An 18,941-nucleotide genomic window follows, 5' to 3' on the forward strand; every position below is an offset into this window, starting at 1 on the left:
GACGTTGAACTCATAAACAATGGCAGCGACGCGTTTTACCTTTCGCGGAGAGCTGCCGTCGCGCGAATGGGGGGGGGGGGGCATTTGGTCAAGTGTGAGGACCGCTGCGTGAAAAGGGAGAGAGATGGAATTCTTCATTTCGTTCTTCGGATCGGAAGTCGGTCAAGCGATGGAGCGAGGAGGAGATACAGAAATAAACTTGCTCTTTTTCGATTTTTTTTTCTTTTTTGCTAACCTGGTTTTGGCCGTCTCGGCTGCGCGACCCCGGTTTTTATACCACGCATCACGCTTGCATCGCGGCCCTCGGGACCACCTTTACGAGAAGAGGAACATGAAACAGAAATAAGTTTTAAAATAAAATTTCACGCCAAAAACATCATACGCTGTTTTTTTTGAAAATGGAGATATTCGGTATTCATTGAGTAGAGAGACATTAGTTTTAACATTTTTTATGTGTAAACGGATTTAAACGAAGAAGTTTTGAATTTTGTAATTTCGTATTTTGACATTTAAAGAAATTTTTAAGAAACTTTTAAGTTTGGGCCTAGTAAAGAATGTTTTGTGATCTGCATTACTGCCCACGAGCCTTTTACTTGCCTTTTCATCGCGCTAAAATTTTTGGCTTTTCCTACTCAAATTTGGGTTTTTTTCGTAGTCATCAAATTTTATGATTCTGTTCAGCAAAAATGTTTCATTTTCTGGGTTTTTCAAACAATCTTTAAGTTTAAAGTGGAACATATATTTATTCATCTTTACTAATAATAAAGCTCAAAGTCTCTCTGTCTGGAGGATGTCTGGATCTCTGTGACGCGCATAGCGCCTAGACCGTTCGGCCGATTTTCATGAAATTTGGCACAAAGTTAGTTTGTAGCATGGGAGTGTGCACCCCGAAGTGATTTTTCGAAAATTCGATTTTATTCTTTTTCTGTTTCAATTTTAAGAACATTTACTGGAGAAAAATTATCATAAAGATGGACGAGTAAATTACGAAATAATCATGACGTGGAATAAGAGAGCGAATGAACATAGCCAATTGGCGAGAAATTCATCATCCATTATTTGTAAATATACAGGCGAACCGAATGACCTTTTAATTTTCAACTACGGGCAAAGCCGTGCGGGTACCACTAGTTATAACATAAAACATCTTACAGCACTTTAATTTTATTGGTCTGGCAAACTAAGACTATAAAAAATAAACGTTTATCCGAATAGTTATGCTGCAATAAAACCAAGGCTGTGGAGTCGAAGTCTGACTGATTTTGGGGTAAAGAAGTCGAAGTCTGGGGACAAAACAATGTCCACAATGATTGGAGTTAAGGACTGGGGTAAATGACGAGGAGGCTCTGGTTACACAAGTCTTTCTTTTGCTATGTGTTCTCATTCTTCTGCAACGTAGTAAGTCTTCTAATTAAAAACTTGGTAAATCTCTAACCAACTCTTTAGAGTTGGCAAGATGCTCTTCTGCTGTTTTTTTAAAACAGCAATTTTCTGTCGTCCTCCTAATTAATTTATGTCTTTTTAACTGTCTTCTTGATTTTTACCTAGTATTAGGACACACATAGTTTTGACGGTGATTTTGTTCCACAAAAAATTTGTTTTACAAAATAATGTCCATAATGATGGTTGGAATTAAAAACTGATTGAAATGATAAGACGGTACTGTAACGTAAGTTTTCTTTTGTTATTTTTTCTCATTCTTCTGTAACTTAGTCTTCTACTCAAGTCTAATCAACTCTTGGACATCAACCAAGCTACCCCGTAGCTTTGAAACAGTTAGTTGCACTACTTCGTAAATATGTTTCGTCTAAGACTATTTTAATGACACTGTGGCAACACTTCATACAGTACCTTTATCATGTGATGTAACGGCTTCCCTGTGGCAAGTTTAGTTTTTCTGATAATCAGTCGTAAACATGTTTCGACAGCTGCAAGTATAGCGTCCAAATTAGAAATGCGTGCAGTCAGTAGTGATTCGTTTTTTGTGGGTAAAAAGCTGCAACTGCTCTGAAATTTGTGGGCAGTTTCATGAAGTGCACGGTGAAAATTCAATGTCACGTTAAGCTAGCGCGAAATATTCAACATGTTCCAGAATGGACGTACAGATATTGACGACGACGACGCTGAGCACGAGGGAAGACAAATTCGGACAAAACTGCAACAAATTCGGAAATCGTGAATGAATGCATTCTTGCAAACAGATGCATAATGATAGACGAAATCTCAAATGAACTGGATATTTCTCAGGGAAGTATGCATAAAATTATTGCCGGATCACCTTAAATTTCTTTAAGTTGACGAAGTGAAACATGTTTACCGAACTGTCTGTTTACATGTTCCCGAACTGACATGTTTACCTGAACCTGCAACCGAACAATGGTTATCGGACATTGGACGGGATTTCTTTGCAGCAGGCATCGATACACTTGTACCACGCCTTGAAAAATGCTTAAAAACGGAGGTGGTTGCGTTGAAATGTTGAAAAGTAGTCGAGATTTTGAATGGAACTTAAAGGTACCAATAAAATTATTGCAAAATTTCTATCCTGTTTAGTTTTCTTGAGGAATGCAATTAACTTTTTGACTGACCCTCGTATTTTATAAAGGATTTGCTATGCAAAATAATGTTCATACTGGTGTTCGGAGTTAGGACTGATAGAAATGACTTGATCTTGCACTCAAGTCCTTCTTTTGCAATGTTTCCTTGTTCTGCTATAACGCATGAAGCAATATTCTCCCTTGTAGCTTTGAAACAGGAATTTTCTATCATCTTTAATCACTTATGTCTTCTCTTTTTTTCTTTCTTCTTTCACCTGCAATGAGGGCTCTGACAATTTTGCCGGCAATTTCGTTTCGTGGAAAAATTCGATTTAAACACAGTATTTAAATGTCGCTCACTGATTGCCACTTGAACAAATGAGCCATCTGAATATGTAATGGCCCGCTAGAAAGCGAATAAATGTGTTGCAATTAAACGAAACATTCGCTCTGCCCTTTTGTTACCTCTCCTCGCCAGTCACGCGAATATCTTCCCCATGTGTTTAGCTTTTTTTTTTTTTTTTCGAAAAACAAGCTGGTGCTCTCCTTTCCATGAGACGACCTCAGAAACCAGTTCGGTTTTGTACGCGAGGCCAACAAAGGAGACGAGTTAACAGCGCATACTCGTGTAATAAAATCTGAGGGTTCTTCCACGTGGTGGAGAAGGTGCTTAAAAATACAATAATAATAAAAAGAGAGAGAGAGGTTATTCTTGTTCCACCCTGAAGGGAAATTTTTTTTTCCAAACAGGCGTGAAAAGTCGAAGGAAAGTTGATATTTAAGTATATCTTTACGAATTTGTTTGCTGTAAAAGCACTAATTTTCTGAGCTGAAAATTTCTCAAATTTTATACGAGCAGAACCGAAAGTTGATAAAATGTATAAAAATGAAATATTTCGCGAGGCTTACATTTTTGCCATGATGACGGGCTCGCGAAAATCAAAGTCGCGCAAAAATAAGTGCTTTTACAGTATTCAGAGTTAAAGCAGTATTTCTTGATTTTTTTTCCCCCTCTTCGGAAAATTACTAACAGAAGTGTTAACCACTAATATATGTAACCACTAAAAAACTTTTAAACGGATGACGTGAATCAAGAAAAGCCTATATCATTTGAAAACTTTTCAAAAAAGCCCAAAATCTACTCATTTATTCTTGCGTAAGTTCAGCCTTGAAACTAATTTGTTATTTTAACAATTAGCTTCATAATTACAGTCATTCATATTTGTTTTCGACAACGATTAAAAATGTCCCACCAACTGTCTGAAAGGTATCTTTTTCTGAAACGTATTTGTTGCTTTTTAGGTTCATTACAATGTTTCCAAATGTTTGTTTAAACGCAAACTATACTTGCATTAAAATAAGATTTTTAGATGCATTTCCCCTATGATTTAAACAAGAAATGAAAGCCGAAGAACATTTTTGAAACGATTATTAAAAATCAGGCGTTTAAGGGTTAACACACGTTTTCGCTACTGTGATACATTTATTGATGTTTTAAAAGCGATCAATTTCGTAATTTTAACGAACATAAGGGCATTTAAAAAAAATTTTGTGAAAGTAGGTTTTTATCATAAACACCACAAACGTGGAAGTACTGTTAGAGACTTAAAAAAAATTGAAAACTGAAATATTCCGAAAGTAGAACTTTTAGAAATTGAATTTATGGTCATTCCAGAGTCAGCGTCAGCCTCAGAAATGTTTTCCCCACAAAGCCCTAATTGTGGCCTATTATTTCATTCAGCTTTCTTTCTAATACATAAATCCAGTAAAAGTTCGCAAAAATTTCATTCAGTGCTTTTCTTCAGGTTCTAAACGTGCGAGGTTGTAGAAAAGGCTTACTAGTTAGCATATAGATGCAAGAAAATTTGCGTCCAAGTTTTCCTGCGTAATGTAAAAGGTTTTGCAAATTTTTAAAGGAACTATGTTTATTCTAAAAGCTTAGATGTTGGTCCAATAAAATTGACTGTTCTTTTTACATATATTATAAGAAAAGTGTTTTAATTAGTTTGGTTATTTCACTGAAAATATATGCGTCAAGTTAGTCACGAAAATGTATTATTTTTTGTTTAAAAACTAAATCAGATGATTGAATCTATTTATTTTCTTACATCTGTATCATATCTACTTAAAAAGGGCAAAATATTTTTTTTACACACAGTAGATATAAAATAATTAGTGTCCCTAACGTAACATTTGTGCTGTGACTAACGTAACGGTTTAGATATGACTAACGTGACATTTTAAAAATGACTGCTTATATTTAAAACGTATTTAATTTAATTTACGTTTTCGTTGACAATTTTGATTAAGTAGACATTTTGCATTGATTAAAAATATTTAGATTGAATAATACCAGTAATGTGTGTGTTACAATGTAGGCCTTCTGTCTACATGAAAAAAGCCTTTTTTAAAGGTTTTTTTTAAAAGAAATACTTCCAATTTAAAGAAGAATCATTATTTTTAAGGGTTTGTAAAGCAAAACGAGTTCTCTGATGAATATGCATTCAACACAAGAATCCAAGCTAAAGAACTAAGAAAATTGAAAGATAATCTTAACAAAGGAGAACGTTTATATTTTTTAGGAAATATCTCCACTTATTATTACAATGAAGTAATGGCAGCTCGTTGGAAAACATTTGAAGATGTTACATGATACAGTGACAATAAACGCTGCTGCAGCATATTACAGAAAATGCATGAATGATCATTTAGAAAATTTAAACATTTGCGGTGATATCTGGAATTAAAATGCATTTTGCAAAAATGTTTGAACATTTTTTTTCAATATTACATTTTAATTCCTGAATTAAAAAATGTAATACTAAAAAAAAAATGTGTACAATACTATTCGTTTGATGAATCAGTAAACCTTGAAGAATAATATGTCGTTGAAAAGTACTACAGAGTTTCTTATGACGATAACTACTATATTGGCAAAATACTAGAATTTGGTGAAACTATCAACTTGTGTAAAGTTTAATTTTTGAAAGAGAGATATTTAGGATTCAATTAGCCCAAAAATAATGTTATTCAGTTAGTAAAAGCAGTTTTTTTTTTTCTTTTCTTTCTTCCCTTTTTTTTTTTTTTTTTTTGCACATTAAAATTGAGTTAATAGAACTGAATGATTACATTCAATTTCTTATTAATGTAGAAAAATAGTTAGAAAGAACCATAATGCAACATAAAAAAAGTTCCTAAAAAGTGTAAAAGTAATGTAAGAGTAAGAGATTAATTACAAAAAGTTTTTTCATATGCATGCATTGCTGGTTATTCGATGATTATGTTAGTCACGTTACGGTAGTCACACACAGTCTTTTGTAAAAGTACCTTTAAGGGCCAAAAAAGATTCAGCTGTAATAAATCTGTAGTACATTTTTAAAAATAAACTGTTTACCTTTTACAAATATATTAGCCAATTTTAAATGCCTGAGCAACTTTCATAAAAATTTGCCTCGTAACTCAAGCATTGTTTCAGGGGTAGCAAAAATGTTACGTTAGTCACAATGCTTTTTTTTTTTTTTTTTGCTGAAAAAAAATACCTATCAGCAATTATTTTGCTTCAAATTCTTGGTAGAAATGAAAAATAGTCACCTTGTACATTTTAAATCTGCATATTAAAAAAAAAAAAAAAAATCTTTTTACTCTCGGGTAAAAAGAGGTAAAAAATCAGCTGCGAATGTTACGTTAGTCACTATGAAATGACCCTGTATAGAAAATTAGTTGAACTACGAAAAAGAGAAGTAATTCACGCAAACCAACTTTATGAATTTTGTTGTTTAAATTCGTAAATTATTACGTTTGTTAGTTTTTGTGTTTTGAATATGATTTATTTATTTATTTACTCTTTTGTTGACTTTTTATGGTAGAAATGTTTGAAAAGGAGATACTAAACTTAAATACTGCAAGTGCGCTCGATCTGTGTGGATCATATCCCAGAAAATACGGTACAAATCTTCATTCTCTAAAATTTAAATTTTTTCTTAATTTTTATTTATTTAATATGCATTTTTTCGCCTTAAAAAGAATGTGCAGATTTTCTCAAGACAAGAATAACCTACGACGTACGTCGCAGCGTCGCGTTACTTATGCAACTGAGGTTAACTCCAATTAAAATTACCAATAGTTCTCGTTTTTATTTAAGAAGCGACAATTAGTATAATCAACTCGCTTGCTTTCTTACGGAATCCTTTTCGATGATACTTGTTCCTCAATTTGTATTCCTCCCCTTTGTTCGTGCTCGCGCTTTGAAAAGAGATGCTAAATCCGGCTTAGGTCATGAACATCTTTTTCGACATACAGGAGACGCGGAAGGCCTATTCGTTCAATAGAGGTGGGCCGCTGGATACCCTGATTGTGCATGGCATTCATCAAGAAGTCGCAGCGAAAGGTATGTTTCCGCGAAACTGGAGATAGGACTCGTAAAATATCATAGATCTAGGCAAGAAAACCTCATAATTCTTAAAATTTATTTACTTTTTGTAATTGTTACTATTGTAGCTGGTCGAAGGTTCATCTTAAAAATGAAGTAGAAAAAGGTGATGATGAATACTAAAATTGATCTCTCAATAATTGTTTTTCGGAAACATTTGTTTAAAAACGGTGTCAAGTCGTCTGTAGCATTAAATAAACAAATAAATAAATTTTAAGAAATTAAAAATATGTCTTGATATAATTACACAAATAACACAAGACAGAAAGAGCTTCATCTATTTGCACAAATTAGACCTTTTTGTGCATATATTTGCACTTTATTCTCCGGAATTATAAACTTCGACTTTTAATTCTGATACATAAGATTGTAATGGGCCTTTATGAAGTATCAGCTTTTCTAAAATGTTTTCTTGAGTTTGAAAAATAATGATTTGTACATATTCACGTACAAATCATTATTTTTCAAGTACGTTTTTAGGTAGTTGATGCTTCATATCATGATTGATACAAACTGGTTTCTCATATTCGAATTTATAAAAATCAAAACCCTACGTTTGAAGTTCCGGTAATGCAGTGCAAATATATACATTAAAATGGATTAGACCCGTGCAAATAGATTGAGCAACAGTCATTAAATACCTATGACATAAAGAAACCTCCAGCCTAGGTTGCTGAACCAAAAAATTATATTTTAATGTAAATCTTATGTTTTATCGTTAAAATATCTAATAAATATATATTTTTCATCAATGAAGCCCAAAACACAAGATTTCCGACCAAAATCACAGCAACCCAAGATCTTAAGGGATATCCCTAGCTTTGGCGGCTCTGATTCGTTTTCAGTGACAATGCTTTTAAAAATGTGCATTCAGAGTCCCTGGTTATCAAAATTATAATAACTGAGTGATGAATTGCGTAGTCCTAGGCGCCGTCCCCCCAATTAATTTTTTTACTGCCAAACTAATTTTGTGCAACGACAATAATTAACAATATCTACTTGTAGAATAATCTAGGCAACACGAGAGCGTTTTAAAAAGAAGCATCGTAAATTTGCTCACGTTCTCAAAACGGTTGCAATTCCTCAGGAAGCATTATTTCCTGAATAAATGAATAAACTCTGCATAATGAAAGGGAATCAAAATTAAACGTCAGAACAGAAAAAGCGAAAGTTCTCAAAAATCTTATTACTTAATTATAATGTGTACAAACGTAGAATATATGAAAAATTGCCGTGAATTGAATTCGTAATTTAACCGTAAGAATGAATTGGAAAAAAAAAAAAAAAAAAGCCTTTGTCGGAGACTGAAGATTATGTAATCACGGAAAACTGTTTAAACTTATAAATATAAGCCTCTTAAACACAAAAGTGCTAACCCATGGGACTTTTCATACATCTTTTTCAAATTTGTAGGCATTTTGCTTCCGGTAAAAGTCCACACACACACACACACAAAAAAAAAAAAAGGTATAGATCACTGAAATAAATTAGACTTTACAATTAGTTATTTCACGATGTAAACCAATTATAAAATTTAAAAGATACGTATTGTACGAGTTAGGTGCCTGTAAAATGATTTTGCTGTTTCTCATAACGATTTAAAACTTTCAATTGATTTTGTCTCAAAACTGGAGTTTTGGTCTTAGTGACTTGAGCTTGAGCGGCCGACGAGTTCTGTTTCCGCCAATTGCCTCTGTGATAGTTTACAGAAGCCTGATATGACCCTCTCTCCAAAATACCCATGGTTGATTGACAATATACATAGATCAGGGTTTCTCAAACGGTGGGTCGCGACCCCCCAGGAGGGTCGCGGGATGTGAGGAGGGGGGGAATCGCGAGATGTGGTAGAAAATTTTAAGAAATTTAATTTATTGTGGTGTTTTTAATATAAACATAGCAAATGCACAAAAAAGCACAAAAACAGATCAAAAACTGTTATAAAACTACTGCAAGATTATAAAATCACTAAGGTCTACTACTGTATCTTATTATAAAATATTCAAGAGACAAAAACTTTTGTTTATTTTACTAGTTACTTGTGTTTCTAAGGATAAAACTTAACGATTTGTGTAGTTTTTAGTTATTGTTTTAGGGGGGTTTTGACAGAGTTAAAACTTTGGAGGGTCGCCAAAATACTTAATCTAAAAAAGGGGTCGCAATGTCTAAAAGTTTGAGAACCCCTGATATAGATCATCCCAATAAGTAACTAAATGAAAAGAAAACGTGTATATTTTTTAATTTCGCAATTGGAAGAAGAAAAAAATATAAATCTTACTGCTAATGTAATTTGTTTTGCAAAGACCCCTGAAAAACGACCGATTGTGACGATTAAAATCTTTGGACAATCTTGTACTGAATTTAATTTCGAAACTCATGGCTCCAGCTGCTCTTTCTTTCTTTTTTGAAAAAATTATCGTTCCTTACGATTGCAATAACGAAGTTATCCCAGTCATATATTAGCTCATAAGGAGCTTTGATGACAAAGCTAAAACGAAAAGAATGCGAGAGCATAATTAACCTTGCTGCCCTTTATTAATGACTTTTAATTCTGTCTGAAGTTAATTGTTTCCATTTTTTAACTGGAGGAAAAAACTGACGTCTCTACCAGACGTTTGCGTCGAGAGAAATCAGTCCAGATAAAAATATTCCATTTTATGAATTTAATTATCCAGAAAAGGATTTTTTTTTTTTTTTTTGTTGTTGTTAAATGGCATCACACTGAGGATGAATGAGTTTTAGTTGTTCCGGAGACAGTGAAAGTTACGAGTTTTAGCAAGAAACCGCTCTATTTTGTTCTGACTTACCTAAAAAAAAGAAAGAAAGAAAAATCACTAACATACGACTGGAAATAAAGCGGAAGGAGTTAATTAAAAAAGATTTTTATACACTTTATTTGAGAGATTAATTCCGAAAGAAATAATTAATTGGATTACGTACAAAACGAAAACACTGCACTCTTTCTGAGAAGTTTCGTAATTAAAATTGTGGAAAAAGAGTTTAGTCAGGTTGTAAAAACTGAACATTGCCAAGAAAACTCCTTCTGCCATATGTATTTTGAAAAGCAGTATCATTTGTTTCTTCGAGTTTTCCGCTTACGTCGCTGTGTTTGTTTGTTTTTAAAAAATGACTCTTTTCATTAAAAATAATATAAGGGAAGATGCTAACAGTGCTACGCTCTAGATCACGGAATTCTTTTAATCTGTAACATCTTTGCGCTGTTTGTCTCTAGCTATTTGTTTGGCATGAAATTGTGGAGAAAAAGTGCTTCATCTGTTGTATTCGAATGCGTTATCAGTGAATCAAACATTAATAATAATAAGATAAATTTGTTTCTTACTAAATTGTTTTCGCAATCAAGGACTGCAACCAGGTTTTGAGTCATTGTTTTTCATATTTTTGAAATGTTCTTGTATTTTCTATGTCTACAAGTTCTAATTTTTGTTGATTATTCCACGTTTCTAAAAGTTTTAATTTTGCATGACTTTCAGCCTTATCTTTTTAGAACTTTTATTCGTATTTAACATCATGCAAAAGGAACACAAATGTATCGTCACGTTTTTTGTTTTGAAATTATCAATTTAAAAAGTGAGAAGGAACGTATGGAGTAATAGGGAATTGTATATCTGTGATTGCTAATTTTATAAAATTCAGAGTTGGTCATTTCATTTTTCAAAAGTTAAGTACAGTATAACTCCGATTTAACGATTGTCAAGGGATGGGAAAAATTATCGTTAGATCTAGGATATCGTTAAATCGAGAAGCATATACAGTATAACCTCGATTTAAAGATTGTCAAGGGACTGGAAAAAGCTATTATTAAATCAAGGATATCGTTAAATCGAGGAGCATAGACATTAAATACAGGTGGGAAATGACACTTGTTGGCCCGGGCGCGAGCCTGAAGATGGTCCAAAAATTTTTTAATGGGGAGCGAAATATATGTAAGGATGATTCAATACAGTGAAATCTGGACCAGGTGAAATGTATCATAAAATTGAAGAAATCGTTAAATGGGTATCGTTAAATCGAAATTATTCTGTACATCAGTTAAGCAGTTAAATCCGGACTAGTGAAATATATCATTAAATTGAGGAAATCGTTAAATTGGGTATCGTTAAATCGAAATTATTCTGTACATCAGTTAAGCAGTTAAATCCGGACTAGTGAAATGTATCATTAAATTGAGGAAATCGTTAAATTGGGTATCATTAAATCGAAGTTATTCTGTACATCAGTTAAGCAGTTAAATCCGGACTAGTGAAATATATCATTCAATTGAGGAAATCGTTAAATCGAGGTCATACTGTATTTTGACTTTTGTAATCAACGTCATCTGTATTTTTTTTCCAGCGCGATGTTTTTGAATGAACTGGGGATAAAAGACACGATTTCAACCTTTCAACGCATCAAAAAAATGTTTGTTTACTTTCTCTCCTAATAGACTTCGATTTTCAATATATCTGCTCCATTCGTACGACCAACTCCATGTAAAGCACATAATTGAATCCACCGACCACCAGAACCTCGATAATGAACCGTAATTCTAAACCACAACAAACGATTCCCATCACGCACAATTATCGAAAAAAGTGTGTTTGTAGAATGTCTCCGTCGACGACCCCGGGCATTCATATTCTTCGGTGTGAATTCGTGCTCGGAATAAAATTCCGCCAAGATATTCCTTCCCTTTTTTTTTTCATCCTTCCCCCATCCAGCAGCACCGGAAGAAAGAATAGGCCTCGAATTAATAAAATAAAAGGTCTACGTGTTTTACGACTAAAAAAAGAACAAAAGAAGAAGGTGGGAAGGAAATGTTCACATTGGAGACGCGGAGGAATTTTCATTCTTGACACGAAATGTCTTTTCTTCCGCTGCTCAAGTAAAGAAGCTGTGCTGTGCCTGAACTTTAAATGACAATTTTCATTTGTTCTGAAAAGCGGCTCTCCTGACATTTGATTCCGGAGTATGAACACATCGTATCTTATGTTCATGGCTGGAATGTCTAGGAGAGGAGGTTTTTTTTCCCTTCGTTTATTTAATGGTGGTCGTACATTGCTTTCGTTAATCCAGATGTTGAGAATATTAGACGCGTTGAATATCAGATAACATGTGTCGTAGGTTTATTTCTATATGCATTTCTTCTTTTTGCTTTCTTCAAATCCAGGTGTTAAAAATATTAGACGCGTCAGGTGTCCTTCTAATTAACACGTTTTATACATTTCTTTCCCATGCATATTCTTCTCTCTCTCTCTTTTTTGCTTTCGTTAAATCCAGGTATTTCAAAACTAAATGCGTCGAATATCAGATAACATACATTGGTGCACTTATTTATAGTTGGAAAAAAAATATTATAACCAAATGTTATTTGAAACAAATTTACATTTCATTTACATTGTTTGTGCAATAAAAAGCAAAATACTTCAGGATACGACGTCTCCTTGCGCCCCCCCCCCCCTCTACTGCACTTTTATGCATTTTTTCTTTTTCTTTTTTTTTTTTTTTTTTGCTTTCGTTAAATCCAGGTGTCGAAATACAGTGGCTCCCAAAAGTGATCGTACACTTTGAAATTTTTTAGTAAAATCGAAATAACGCGAAACTGAATTCGAATATGAAGTCCATTACTTTTTATATACTTTATATATTTTCGATGCTCTGGAAATCAAACTATTTACTCATTGGACACCAAATTTTAACCATTTTCGTATCTGGTCAAAACACTCATGCCTACAAAATTTCAAAGCAATCGGATGATTGCTTCTTGGTGCGTCGATTTTTTTTGTTATAGAGTGTATTTTGGTAGGCATCTTTATTATAAACGCATCATTTCTTAATCAGGGTTCCACAAGAAATCAAAATTTCTTGCCCTTCAGGCCTTCTGTTGTATGTCAGTAAATAGTAGTGTTCGCATCTATGTCAACCTCTAGTCAGCTAAGCATACTTGTAGGGGTGCCCACCTAGACGGCTCATGGCGCAGACTGAGCCATTGAAATTTTTAGGGGGGCTGTTTTAAAGGGTATTTTTTCACTTTTTTGGGGAGGGGGCTCTTGCTTTTTTGGGGGGGGGCTCTTCGCGATATTTGGTGGGGCGCCCTTGCCCTTAGGGGGGGGATGAATCCCCGGTACACTTGTAATCTAGGCTATACATCTGTGTATCGTTTGTGTATTTCAAACATAGGTGATGCAAGGGGTAAATGGCATAACAATGGTTATGCAACGTCTAAGTAGTATGCTACACATGGGACCAAATTGACAGTCAGTTTGAAATGTTTATAACACGCAATTGAACACAACCCAAATGATACGAAACTTGTATTTTCCACGTAGATATTGATAAAAATACCGTTTCGTTTATCTCAGATCCGACAAAAAATAGTTGTTGGAAAACATTTCTTTCCTCCTATTAAGTGATATTTTCGCGTTCTGTGAATTTACTGCCATCTATCCTGTGGTTTGACCCATTTTGTTTGTGGCGCGAAACTGCGTGATAGAGGAGTTTCTTCCCGAAGATACGGGTGGTTACTCGCCGTAATGGAAGCACTTCAAGCCTTAAAAATTGCCCCATCATTGCAACGGAAAGTTTGATCGGATAATATGAAACACAGCGCCCATGCAATGAAGGCTGGAGAGAGGAAAGCTATTTGCTTCCCATATTGTCCGAAAATAACGGACGAAATGGGAGCCTGTGTGTTATATGGGTTTCGATTCCATTTAAGGACAAAAAACAGGGAATTTTAATGGTGAATAAAAGCGATTCGATTTTATTTGGTGGGCTCTGTGGCTACTGATATGTACTTCGTCGGGAGAACAGTGGAAAGGCTTTGACCTTTCGATGATGCAGATGCAAGAAAATTCTTGTAGTTCTCAGGGATGCGGAGTCAAAAGGAAAATGATAGTCTCCGGCTCCGACTTCTGAAATTTTAAACCTTCGACTCTGACTTCTTTGCCCCAAAATCAGTCCGACTCGGACTTTTTTAACCTCGGTCCTGGCAGAGTTATAGACCGACTCCGCCTTTTGAAATTTTAAAGTTTTCGACTCCCGACTCCGATTTCTTTTTTGCCAAAATCTATCCTACCCCGACTCCACAGCCCTGGTCATTCAACTACAGTCGACTCCCGCTACAAAGCGATCCGACTTACGCGAAATGGCTATAACGCGCATTTTTTCATCAGTAAAGAATTTTAGACATAACACGAATTTCTCGTCCGCAACACGAAAATTTTCGGAAGGGAATCACGGTCTGTAAGTATCGGCTTTGTTATTGAATACTAATTTTTTTTTTCGTGAATGGACCTTCATCCCTTTAGCATCACTGAGAGTGGAAGTTCCCACACCTTGTACTAGTCAGATACATCGCCTATACAAATAACTACTCCTCATTTACCATTTTTTTTCATTCCAAATATGAAAGTTGTTGAAATATAATGACACCTAACAGCGATGTTTCATCTTGTGAAGATCGAAAGAGGAAAAGAAAAAGTTTCTGACAATTAAAGAAAAGCTAAAGATTATGTGCTTGAACAACAATAAAATGCGTCGAAAGTAGCACGACAATTAAAAAAGGCATGAGTGAATCGCTCATATGTACAATTTTAAAAGTCAAGAAAATCGAGAGGGATCTTGGAACGCATCCCTCGCGTAAGTCCGGACTCGACTATATAATCAGGGGTCTGTCCAGGATTTTTCAGAGTCCGTTTTTTGTGAAAAATCAAATAATTTTGTGAAAAATGAATTAATTTTGTGAAAAATCAAAAAATTTCGCAAAAAAAAAAAAAAAAAAAAAAATGTTAAAACGAAATTTTAGAATTTAGAGATGGCACAAACTGCATCAATTAAACTTAGAGCTGAGTGTTTTCCTCTTCTATGACGAGAAAATCATTCTGGATTTTTTTTCTGATATTTGGCGGGGGGGGGGGGGGCATCGCTCATTCAAGTATCAATATTTATCTACAATTCTGCATTATGTTAAATTATACTAGATATATTTCTGTACAGTATTTAAAATAATAGTAACAAAAATATAAATAAATAAAACAAAATTCAGAATAGAGTTCGGCATTCAACTTTTTGACCCAAGACACTCTTAAAAAGCACAGAATTTCGTTTAAAACTTATAAATTCCGTGATTTTAACAAAAATAAAAAGATATTTCAATTGTTTACCTCTTAACAAAGCGTAATAATCATCAAAAGTTCGAAAAATCGGATTCCCATAGCGGATGCAAAGATATCGCAATTCTCAAAGTGAAGGCATCAAAAGTATAAAAACGGCTTGTAAAAGAAATATTTTCGATAAAATTATTTTAAAATTTCATTTTAGAGTCCTATGATAACATATCATTAATATCTGTGGACACAGTTGACCCCCTCCCCCCCCAAAAAAATAATAATAAAATAAAATAAACCATCTATTCAGCATTTTTATTTTTGACTCATTACAGAAAATGGAATTTTGCTTTAAAAACTTGAAATGAGAGTTAAATAAAGAGACTTTTCATTTATTTGAATCCTAATAAAGCGAAGTTAGCTTGAAAAAAGAACAAAATATGATTCTCATATCGGATGTTAAAAGATTGCATTTTTCAAAATGTAGACATCTAAAGAAAAAAAACGGTAATTAAAAGAGTTTATTTAAAGTTAATCATCCTTGTTAGCATCGAAAAATCAAAACCCATATAATTTTCTCCCAAAGTAACAATCAAACATCGCACCGCACCGTAAAAACGCAAATATTGACAAGCCGACAAAATGATGAGAATATTTTCTAATCAAGTCATTATAAAGGTTCAACGCCAGACACTAAGTGGTGATAGTTTTGAAGTTGGTAACCCTATCTGAAGCGATCATATTTTTTCCTCACCCTTACTATCCCTTTGCAGTTCTAAGTTCATTTCGCAGATATATATATTATTATTGTTTATTAAATCATGAGCGGAGAAAAGTGCTTACCAATGCCTTTTCAAAAAAGTTTACAACAACACCGCTGCTAATTAGCTGTGATAAAACAAACAACCATTATATTTATTTGGCAGTAGCAATTATTTATCGCTTGCAGGAGCATCGCAAGAGTGCCGATTTTGTCTTTTTTTCAAAATTAGCCGATTTTGTATAAGCTGATCCCTCTAATTTGACTTAAAAAAAGGTTCCAAAAATTATCGGTTTATACACAGAAATATGCGTTTTTTTGCTTTCAGATTTGCTCTTTCAATAAACAATTTGTGACAGATCTGATCTTGTTTATCAGAATTTTGTGAAGGGTCCGTTTTGTTTGATCGGGATTTTGTGAAAGGTCCGTTTTGTTTGATCGGGATTTTCTGAAAGGTCCGTTTTGGTTGATCGGATTTTTGTGAAGGGTCCGTTAACGGACCCAAATATCCCCTGGCCAGACCCCTGATAATAAATACACACGTACACCCTCCGCTCATCATAAATGTTTTAACCCACATACATAGGGAGAGAGAGAGCCCGACAAAAGTTGTAAAATCTCAGGAGCAAGGAAAACATTTTAGGCTTCGGATAAATAATTTCTCAGTGTCTAGGAAAATTCAGTGCAGTAAAGGCTTCTGGGGGAAATAGTCTTGTTCTGAAAAAAACTTTTTTTTAGTCGCCCGCGATTTGTCGGACCCTGTATTTATAAAAAGTTCATTTCGTTAATTATTAATACGATAGTGGTAAATGGTGGAAAATACTGTCATTAAATTTTAAAATAAGGAAATTAAAATAAATTATGAATGAATTACAAAACAAATTGATCTTAAATATAGAACTGGTGGAATTAAAGAACGAGAAGAAATTTAGTAAAATCTGGACAAATTATGGAATTAGAAAAAATATTAGTTAAGGAGTAAAAATTAAAAATTGAACAGATTTGTCTTTTCTAAAGAGTATTGTACTCACTGGAATGGTGTGAACGTACAAGATAAAAACGGCTTTGGGTGTAGAATGGTACACTTTTTAGAATGCTCTGAAGATATACTTTTTGAGTTATGAACAACTTTAATCTCTTAACGATCTGGGAGAAAAAACTAATGACAATTTCTGTTCAATTACTATTACTGTAGGAATTATTCAAAACTAATCGAAATGATTCATACAAAAGTTCAGTGACGTGCCAGAAGATCCAGTACACAGGGCCGGGCCTGATTACTGAATAGGCCAGCTAGGCCATGGCCTAGGACCCCCGCTCTTTAGGGGCCCCCAAATGGACAAAATTGTTTTTATGCAATAGCTAAAATTCTACGGTTAACTACTTAGGGGTCCCCAAAAAAGCGTTTTGCCTAGGGCCCCCTGATACATTAATTGGGATTTGCGAGTGCAGCAAATATCTGTACACATACACAGTGCTACTTGATAGATGCAACAAGAATATTTTGTAATTCAGGAAATGATTTTAAGCAGGCAAAAGTTAAAAAAAAAAAACAAAAATCTCGGTAAAGACTTGTACACGGAAATGCATTTATTTATTATTGTCTACTTATCCAAATCATGCCTAAAACTTTTATTTTTTTCTTTCGAAGCCATGAACCAAATAAAATGCATTATTGATATCAAAAAGAGACAGAGAAAGTGTTGCAGAAATCCTAAAGCACATGAAGTAGGGATTGTACCGGTTAAAGTCATGAATAAAATAATTTTCCGAATTTCGCTTTTTCTTTTTACGACTGACTACTGGACGTAGTATAGTGAGAGAACATGCATTGTTTGGGAAACATAATTTGAATGTAAAATTTCGGGCGATGGAAATGGAGACCAACGATTTTGAATTTCTCCATGCCTTCCATTTTCAGTTTATATATATTTATCTGGGTCGACTGCGGCAAATCTTTTTGTTTCGTACCTTAACGTAAATGCTCCGTATTTCTTCTATAATTGTTTACAAAAGTACAGCTAATTTTTCACTCTATTGCATAATTCAGTTCGCTTGTCATTTTTGTTATGCTTTTGAAATAATGCCGAAGTTGGGTAATGTTTTTTAAAAAAGTATGATTTGAAATATCTATTCAAAAAAAAAAAAATCGATTCAAAAAAAAAAAAAAATAAATAAATAAAATAAATAAATAAATAAAAAGCGACAGCCGTTATAAAAATATCTGACAAAATAATTTTCTTTTCAAGAACTTCCGGAATTCTCTTGTTTCTTTTCCAAATCTTTTACAGTTTAATCAAAATTGTATTTGGAAAACCAATTATGAAACTTAGAAAATGTGTTTCATTATTCACTAGTGGTACCCGCACGGTTTTGCCAGTAGTAGAAAATTAAAAGGTGGGTTAACATTTGGTTCACCTGTATATTTACAAAAGATGGATGATGAATTTCTCGCCAATATGCTATGTTAATTTCATGTTGCGGTAATTCGCTCGTTGCAGAGGAGTTAGCCCACCAATAGTGGTAAAAATAAAATCATAGAAAATTAAAAGGCAACAATCGAAGTGACAGTGAAACGAAAGCTATAAAGAGCGCCGTTCTGCCGTTAGCTCGTATAAAACTTGTTTAACACTCCTCAACCGAGCAGTCGTGGCCGAGTGGTTAAGGCGATGGACTTGAAATCCATTGGGGTTTCCCCGCGTAGGTTCGAATCCTACCGGCTGCGAGACTTTTTTTTCTTGTATACAATATATGTAGTTTTCTGTTGTCTGCGTTATAATTGATTCCATCAAAAGAGAAAAATGTATCTAACGTCTTGGATAAAAGTAAAAAAACTCAATTTCTGAGTTGTTGGGTTATTTATCATATCTGACTTAAATTAATTATTATTTTGTTGTTATTCTGATGTAATGAAATTCAAAGTATGATTTCAGGAAAACACGAAACCTTTATGACTTATTACATTTTACTCCTCGGAAAGATATTGCAATTATATTTTCTGATTATTAGTTATATAGCTTCTAAAGTCTTGTTCTCTCGGAAGTTATATTTTGTGTTATTCCCAGTGTATTACGTACTGCAGTTTAAAGGAATCGAATTTCAACAGTGTAGTA

General features: G+C 33.9%; 1 protein-coding gene and 1 non-coding gene across 2 annotated transcripts in view; both read left to right on the forward strand.

The window, feature by feature from the left end:
• The window catches only part of LOC129225817 (uncharacterized), a 210,804-nt gene that overhangs the window by 34,626 nt on the left and 157,237 nt on the right, over positions 1-18,941 (forward strand). The window lies entirely within an intron of this gene.
• Trnas-uga (transfer RNA serine (anticodon UGA)) lies at positions 18,472-18,553 on the forward strand. The gene has a single exon. It is a non-coding gene; the product is annotated as a tRNA-Ser (tRNA).

This window comes from Uloborus diversus, chromosome 7 (assembly GCF_026930045.1).
Source record: "Uloborus diversus isolate 005 chromosome 7, Udiv.v.3.1, whole genome shotgun sequence".
Lineage (NCBI taxonomy): Eukaryota > Metazoa > Arthropoda > Arachnida > Araneae > Uloboridae > Uloborus > Uloborus diversus.